We start from the raw sequence: 6,998 nt of genomic DNA on the forward strand, positions 1-6,998 counted from the left end.
AGTTTACGGTCTTCATAAGGGCAATCCTGTTTGGATAATGCTTTCTCGCTGACGATCTTTTTGCCACACTTCTCTGAGACCAATGGTGGTCCAAACTTCACATGTCTTCTTACATCGTGGCGTGTTAATGGCCAACGCCTAAATGCCTACTTCCATAAATGATGCGTATTCATCGTGGAGGAAGGGTGCCTGATAATCAAAACATTTATCTACATGAAATCGCGCCAAGCCCGAGAAAGATTAAAAAGTTGCAAAAACTTTCAAATATAGAGCGTATCATTAATGTTCTTCCACGAAATAATTTTCGAAACCTTCGGCACCCCCTCCTAAGTGGGGCAGGATTATATGTGTGTGGCGGAACTGATGGCAGGAATGGGGGGGGGGGGGTAGCGTAGCAGTGCTGCGCGCCTCTTTTTGATCTGTAAATCATCGGTTCAATCTCCGGGCGGGTCAGACCTGAGATTCGAAAACTGGTATCCACGGTATCCGCTGGTTAGGATAAAAATAAGTTTGTTCGCTTCCTCTCTCTCTCTCTCTCTCACTCTCGCTCTCTCTTGAGCCTTTGCAAGGGAATCCTTTCTTATTGGTACGATCAGAGCAACAACCCTACTCGGTTTATCTGGGCTAATCCTTCGACAAATACATGGATTTGCGAATGCCAGGAAAGTGAACAGTGAATTGCAAGGACAGGCAACTGAAACACAGCTGAAGAGATCAAAATAGAAGCCAATCATTTTGGCTATTATTAGGCCGAGATGGATGCTAGATTGAAGACCGTGCTTGGTAGTTTCAGCATTATCCTCTCTGTTCAATATGTCGCAATGCATCTTTTGTACCGCATTGTACATTGTCTGGCTTGAGCGGAAACAATAATTTGAACTAAATTAGAAATAAAAGTAGGGGGTCCGCGGAGGCTCGCGACGGTCAAAAAGGGGTCTGCAAAGACAGAAACGTTGATAATCACTGACATAAAGTATATGCCCTCCGCTCGCAACTGACAGAGCATCTTCAAGCGGTCTTGACACAAGCAAATCAACGATCTATCAGCTCGACATATCGGGTGCGGAACATAATACAGAATATTTATCATGCTATAACCAATACATATATTTGATGGAGGTATATTAAGGTAAAGCAGTGATTCTTTTTAACAATATGTATCACGCGTGTTAAACAACAACATGTAACAATGATATAATGCCTTTTCGCCTTTGCTAAGAGCTAATCAGGGCCCAATATTAGGAGTCGACATTGAAATCGTACGACCCGCGGCGTCTACCAAGATCGCAGCGAGACTTTATGTCGAGTCATCACAATGGTAGTCAGCATTTTTTATGTCGCCATTTTTTAACACAGTGTATAAAGGCTTAAAATCCCTATATATACGGGAATGCTCTTAACTGAGTAATTCCCAAACAAAAACTATCATATATGTAAATTGGTGTCATTTTATACACGCGAAAAGTGGAAGAAAATCCCCCCTATCGGTTGTCGACTTAATGCCACTTTTCAAAATACGGGGTTTATACAGGGGTCAAAATGTCGCCATTGTAACTCAAAATTCCTGCTACTTCCTGGCTTGATTTCTTTTGTAAGGGACAAATGAGGGACCAATAACCGTGGTCCCAAACGGATTTGCTTGACAGACGATAACAACTGAGGGAAAAATGTTGCCAAGAATTAGGGGGACACAAAATTGTCTCCCAATTTTTTTCGTCCGCCAACTGCCACAAAAATAAGTACGATTGTCTCCCAAAGTAGCCTAATAGGTAAATAAACATATATATGTTTGTATATATTGTATATGTATCGAAGTTTGGGGTCACCACAAGGGCATTCCTTCTCTGCAAGGTCTTCTCGCTGCCAATCGTTCAGGAACACTTCTAGGAGTTGCATGTTAGTCTACATGGTCTATAACTTCATATGCCTTGGTGCGTCGTGGCGCAGTAATAGCCGAAGACGAAGTCTCCATTTCTATAAATTCTACGTATTTTCGTGGGGGAAGGGTACCTAATAATCAGATATTCAGCAATATTAAATCGCGGGGGAGTTGGCGTGAGGCAGTTACGGTCCTGTTCTCCACTACCCAGCACTTTTGTTACCACAGAGCAGCTATTTGCTGGTTTGTCTACACAAGACACTTAACCACACCAGTACGCAAGACAATCACCTATAACTGCAACATAAAACGTATTGCGAACGGATGCCAGTAACGCTCAACACTGCGCGAAAGCGTTATATCTCACGTCAAATGTGGATGCGTTTGTGACGCCATCATTGGCCCTTTGGCCATCCGCAGGTAAAAATGAGGCTTTGTGAACAACACGAAATATAATTTTCGATGCATACATTCCAGAGCGGTGTTAACTGGTAACGGTAATTGCGAATGTGTCTCCGTGAATATTTAGACTGACTTCTACATAATTTTGAACAAATGTTTCCATTCCCCACCAGAAACCATTGAATTCCCCACCACTGGGGAATTCCCCGCCGTTTGGGAACCACTGATCTATAATATAGACCAGTGGTCGGGAACCTTTTTCGTCCGAAGAGCCATATTGGCCCAATTTTTCCATTTTACCTCCCAAAGAGCCATACATGTCGATCAACTGTTACGTCACAATTGAAAATTTGTGACGTCATGGTAGCAGATGGGATTCGTCGTGTGCGCCTCATTTTCTCTGTAATACTAACCATGCTGGTAACCGTATTCAAGCATGCGAAATTTGAGTTACGATAACGTAGCTTCGTTGTGATGCTCCTTTTAAATGCGACAACCCATGATCGCATCCGTAAATGGAGCCAAACATGATCGCTACAGCCGTATATACCCAATGTAAGGTGTGATACATCAGTGACCTGTGGTTAGGGGAGGCAAGCGAGGCAGTTCGTCACCTGTCGCTACGATGAGTGAACGAAAATTGTGAAAATTTTCAATTAATATTGGTATTTTCTATCGATGTTAATGAATGACTGAATTTTGAACATTTTTCTCCCAAAATTAGGGGACTTGCATATTTATTATTCGAAAATCCAGCCTGGTGCGATAGGTAAGGCACGGACGGGCCAAACTTCGCCATTGATACCGCAATTCATCGTAAATAGTTTAGAATTTATGATAACTGATGTGAACTTGATTCCAGAAATCTAAATACTGACCGACTTCTCAATTCTGAAAGTATTTGGCGAGAACATATAACGTTGCGCTATATGCCTATATTTTATCGCTGGTGTCACAAAGCGACATACCAATCAAGAACGTGGATAGCTATTGCGTTGTTTGTAATTGTGAATGTCACTTCCACCGCAGTTCATTTCGCGCCGTAGATCAGGAAAATGGTGCGTGTATATATATTTGATAACTACGTTGTGATTTATGGGCATCCCCATGTCTGCTATTCTCTTTGATCAATCAACGTATCGTGCAATTCAAGATTTCGAGTCGGCTACATCGAATTCGCGAGTGATATTGGTCGCCGGCGCGACAGTAACTTCAATTTGGGGGTTTTGACAAGGGGTGTCCGAGCCCTTAACCCTCAAGACGGCATTGTCTTTACCTCTCTAAGACATGTTTATACGCTCACGAGAATAAATATTGTGGTCGTGATGAAAATTTACCAACAAGTTTCTGCAATATTGATCAATTCAGTAAAAAAAAAATATTTGGCAAAGAGCCATATCTTATACCCAAAAGAGCCATATATGGCTCGCGAGCCATAGGTTTCCGACCGCTGATATAGACAATGAATATATTATTAGGAAATGTCATATCTAAGCGGAGCCGTTGATTTAAAAATCCTTACGGATTTTCTATCCCATTTATCTAGGTTCGTCTATGCGATGAGTTGTTTCAATAAAGCAACATACAGTAAATTATGAATATTTGCAGCGTCTGACGTACATGGTTATTGTAGTGATTCAATTTTAATCCAGTATACTGAATAGGATTTTGACTAACTTATGAATGAATGGTAATATACAATGGAAATACAAAATATTGAGAATGCATCCCAGAACTTGGAATGTCTGTTGTCCGGTAGAAACATGTTGTAGTGCCGACATCTCAGATGAAACATCCGAACTTGCGATTGACGTTTCGGTGACCACTGCAGTGTGTATGTCAAGGCGACGAAACGTGCAAAATCAAAATAACTCGGATTAGTATGGAGACTGAGCTTATGTAAATATAACGGGTACATAGCATGTAGCTCTCTACTCTGCTCTGCTTCTCTGCTCCTACTCCGGTCCTGTTTTTAAAGCTCTTGTCCGACTCTGGTGACGCCTGGTGTTAGAAATGACAGTGATCCGGACCGAAAAACTCCGATAATAATTATCTACTCAGAGAATGCTATTGAATATTGATTGAAGCAATACAAACAGGTCGTCGAAACTCAAAAGTCCAACCCAATATATATCGAAATTATTAAGAACAACTTAGACTTAGCTCTTAGCATATAGTTTATTTCCAGAAACGTTACAACATTACTATTGATTCGACGGTGGAAGAGGGTAAGGCTGTCATATTCTTAGTAAAGAGAACTGATCCGGCTCCGATCCGACTCCGGACGTGTATAAACAAGTACTGATCCGGATCCAAACCAGTTCCGGCCACAAACGTAAAATCCGGCCGGATATCCAATCCGGCTCCTGTCCATGCTCTGCGCTATTTCAGGCGCACCCGATTTCCTTATCGCCAAAAAATCAGCTTGAGCCATGTCGTACAAAAGCTTTGAATCAAAGTGGGCATTTCAAATGATTGACTACCCGGATATGATTTGACATAGGGTGTTTATGCATTCGAAACCTGCCTACACATTACCCAGTTAATCCTGGAATTGACGATGCTATGGTACGTATCACGAACTAGTAAAGAAGCTTTTTTGACTACGACCAAAATCTGAGTTTGAGTTGTGTAGCAGACCGCTGGTCATTTTAATCCAATGTCCCTAGCTAACGCCAGCTATCTGTTATGAAGGAAATATACCGTGCTCGTATTAGGATTTTACTATATCATGACAACTTGTAGAACTCTACTATCTCTGCTAGTGTTGCGCAAGCTTCGTAAGCATTGTTACGCCAAACATAGTCCTAGCTAGAGTACTGCCTTTTTCCTGTCACTAGAACTTTACCAACCCGTTCTCATTGGCTAAAGCATTACAATCACATTAATTGTTACGTATTTTCGGGTATAAAAACCCACGTTTTTTCTGTAATGGCCCTTGAGATCTGAGATTCACCTCAGCGGCTGACGTACCATTCTCTGCAATACATCCGACCGAGTGAACTCGTGTGAGTTAAGGAATCAAGGTGCAAGACAGCAAGCTACCAGCAAGTCGTTCAGCTACACTGCTCCAGCACGACACAACCTTACTGTTACAGTTGCATCACGGGACCCGAGCCTAACACATGAAAAATATAGCATTTGCATTATTACAGTAGTATGCTACCATTTTACGGACATGTATGACATTCAGAACGCGCACACCACAAATATTCCCAAGCCATCACAGCTCTATGAAACATGGATGATGCATGCGATTTCAAATTCGCGTCGCATTTGTAGGCTACTACTGTCTAATCATATTACAAGAACGAGACTATTCAGTGCCACTGCCGACCATTTCGACATCTGAGCATAAACTTATCGAAAGTTTTTGCAAACCAGCAACGGTCATTTTTGGCCATGGTTTTGTCGCCGCTGATCTGTTTGGCACGGTATTTTATCAGTACCTCTTTAAATATATACTCATGCAAAAGTAGAAGTAGTCCATAATAATAAATAATTCAGAATATAGTGTGTGTAGGCAAAATCTCATTGGATTACTACGAAAAGTAAAACTACCTCGTTACCGAACGCATATGAGAAACAGCCATCACATTGGAACCATTGTGTCCTATATGGTGTCGACACATGCAAATCTCACGCCTCATTGAAATTGTATCACGTCACAATTTCCATTTGGCTACAGGCAATTTGACGGTCATTTTTGACCGGCTTGCCAAGCATTAAATTTGGTAAAACGGGTATCAATCGAAAGCTGACTTGGCACTGATTACGAAAATATAAATTTTGTTCCGCTCGTGGCCCTGGAATTCCCACAATCAGCCTCGATTTTTTCATTGTTAGTGAGATTGGCATAGGGACGCAACAATGCTGTCTGACGAAACGATAGAGTAGCTCAAGAGAAAAAAAGCCTGGCAGCATTGTTCAGCATTGTTGCGTGCCAATGCCAATCTCCATAACAATGAAATATTCGAGGCTGATTGTGGGAGTTCCAGGGCCACGAGCGGAATAATATTTATATTTCGTAATCAGTGCAGAGTCAGCTCTCGATTGATACCCGTTTTACCAAATTTAGTGCTCGGAAAGCCGGTCAAAAATGACCGTCAAATTGCCTGTAGCCAAATAGAAGTTGTGACGTGATACAATTTCACTGAGGCGTGAGATTTGCCTGTGTCGACACCATATAGGACACTATGTTGGAACTCTAGTAGGAGTATCGTCTCACAGTTTTACTCCACTGCAAGTAGAGATGATTGGGTAATTAAAAATAGGTATTCTAGTCCTATAGTAAAAAAAAACCGAACACTATTATGAAGAAACGGACTGTCGCTGTCTTGAAACCGATGTTTTTATCATGTCATATTGTTCGCCTGCTCCTAATGTCGTGCTTGACCCGAAAAATGCATTAATAAACGCATAAGATTCGCAGGACCCCGTAATGACGACCAAAGACGGAGAATATCAAACGAAGGTAGATTCGTTTTTAACATTTCAAGCTCCTTCCAATTTGTTACGTTGCCATGGACGGTGCGAAACAATCATCCAGCTCCGGCATCTACGAACTTAGTTTAAATGATTGGTTTTTTTTCACTGTGGTGGGGAATAAATATAACTGTGATAGCAAAACGATTCCTGTCCTGCTTCAAACATTTCTTACCGATATTTCGTTGAAGGGGAAACTGGAGAGAAGTGGAGAAAGAAAATACATTATGCA

The sequence above is a fragment of the Botryllus schlosseri genome, chromosome 4 (genome assembly GCF_051294905.1).
Source record: "Botryllus schlosseri isolate E-star chromosome 4, Bs_hap1, whole genome shotgun sequence".
NCBI classification, from domain to species: domain Eukaryota; kingdom Metazoa; phylum Chordata; class Ascidiacea; order Stolidobranchia; family Styelidae; genus Botryllus; species Botryllus schlosseri.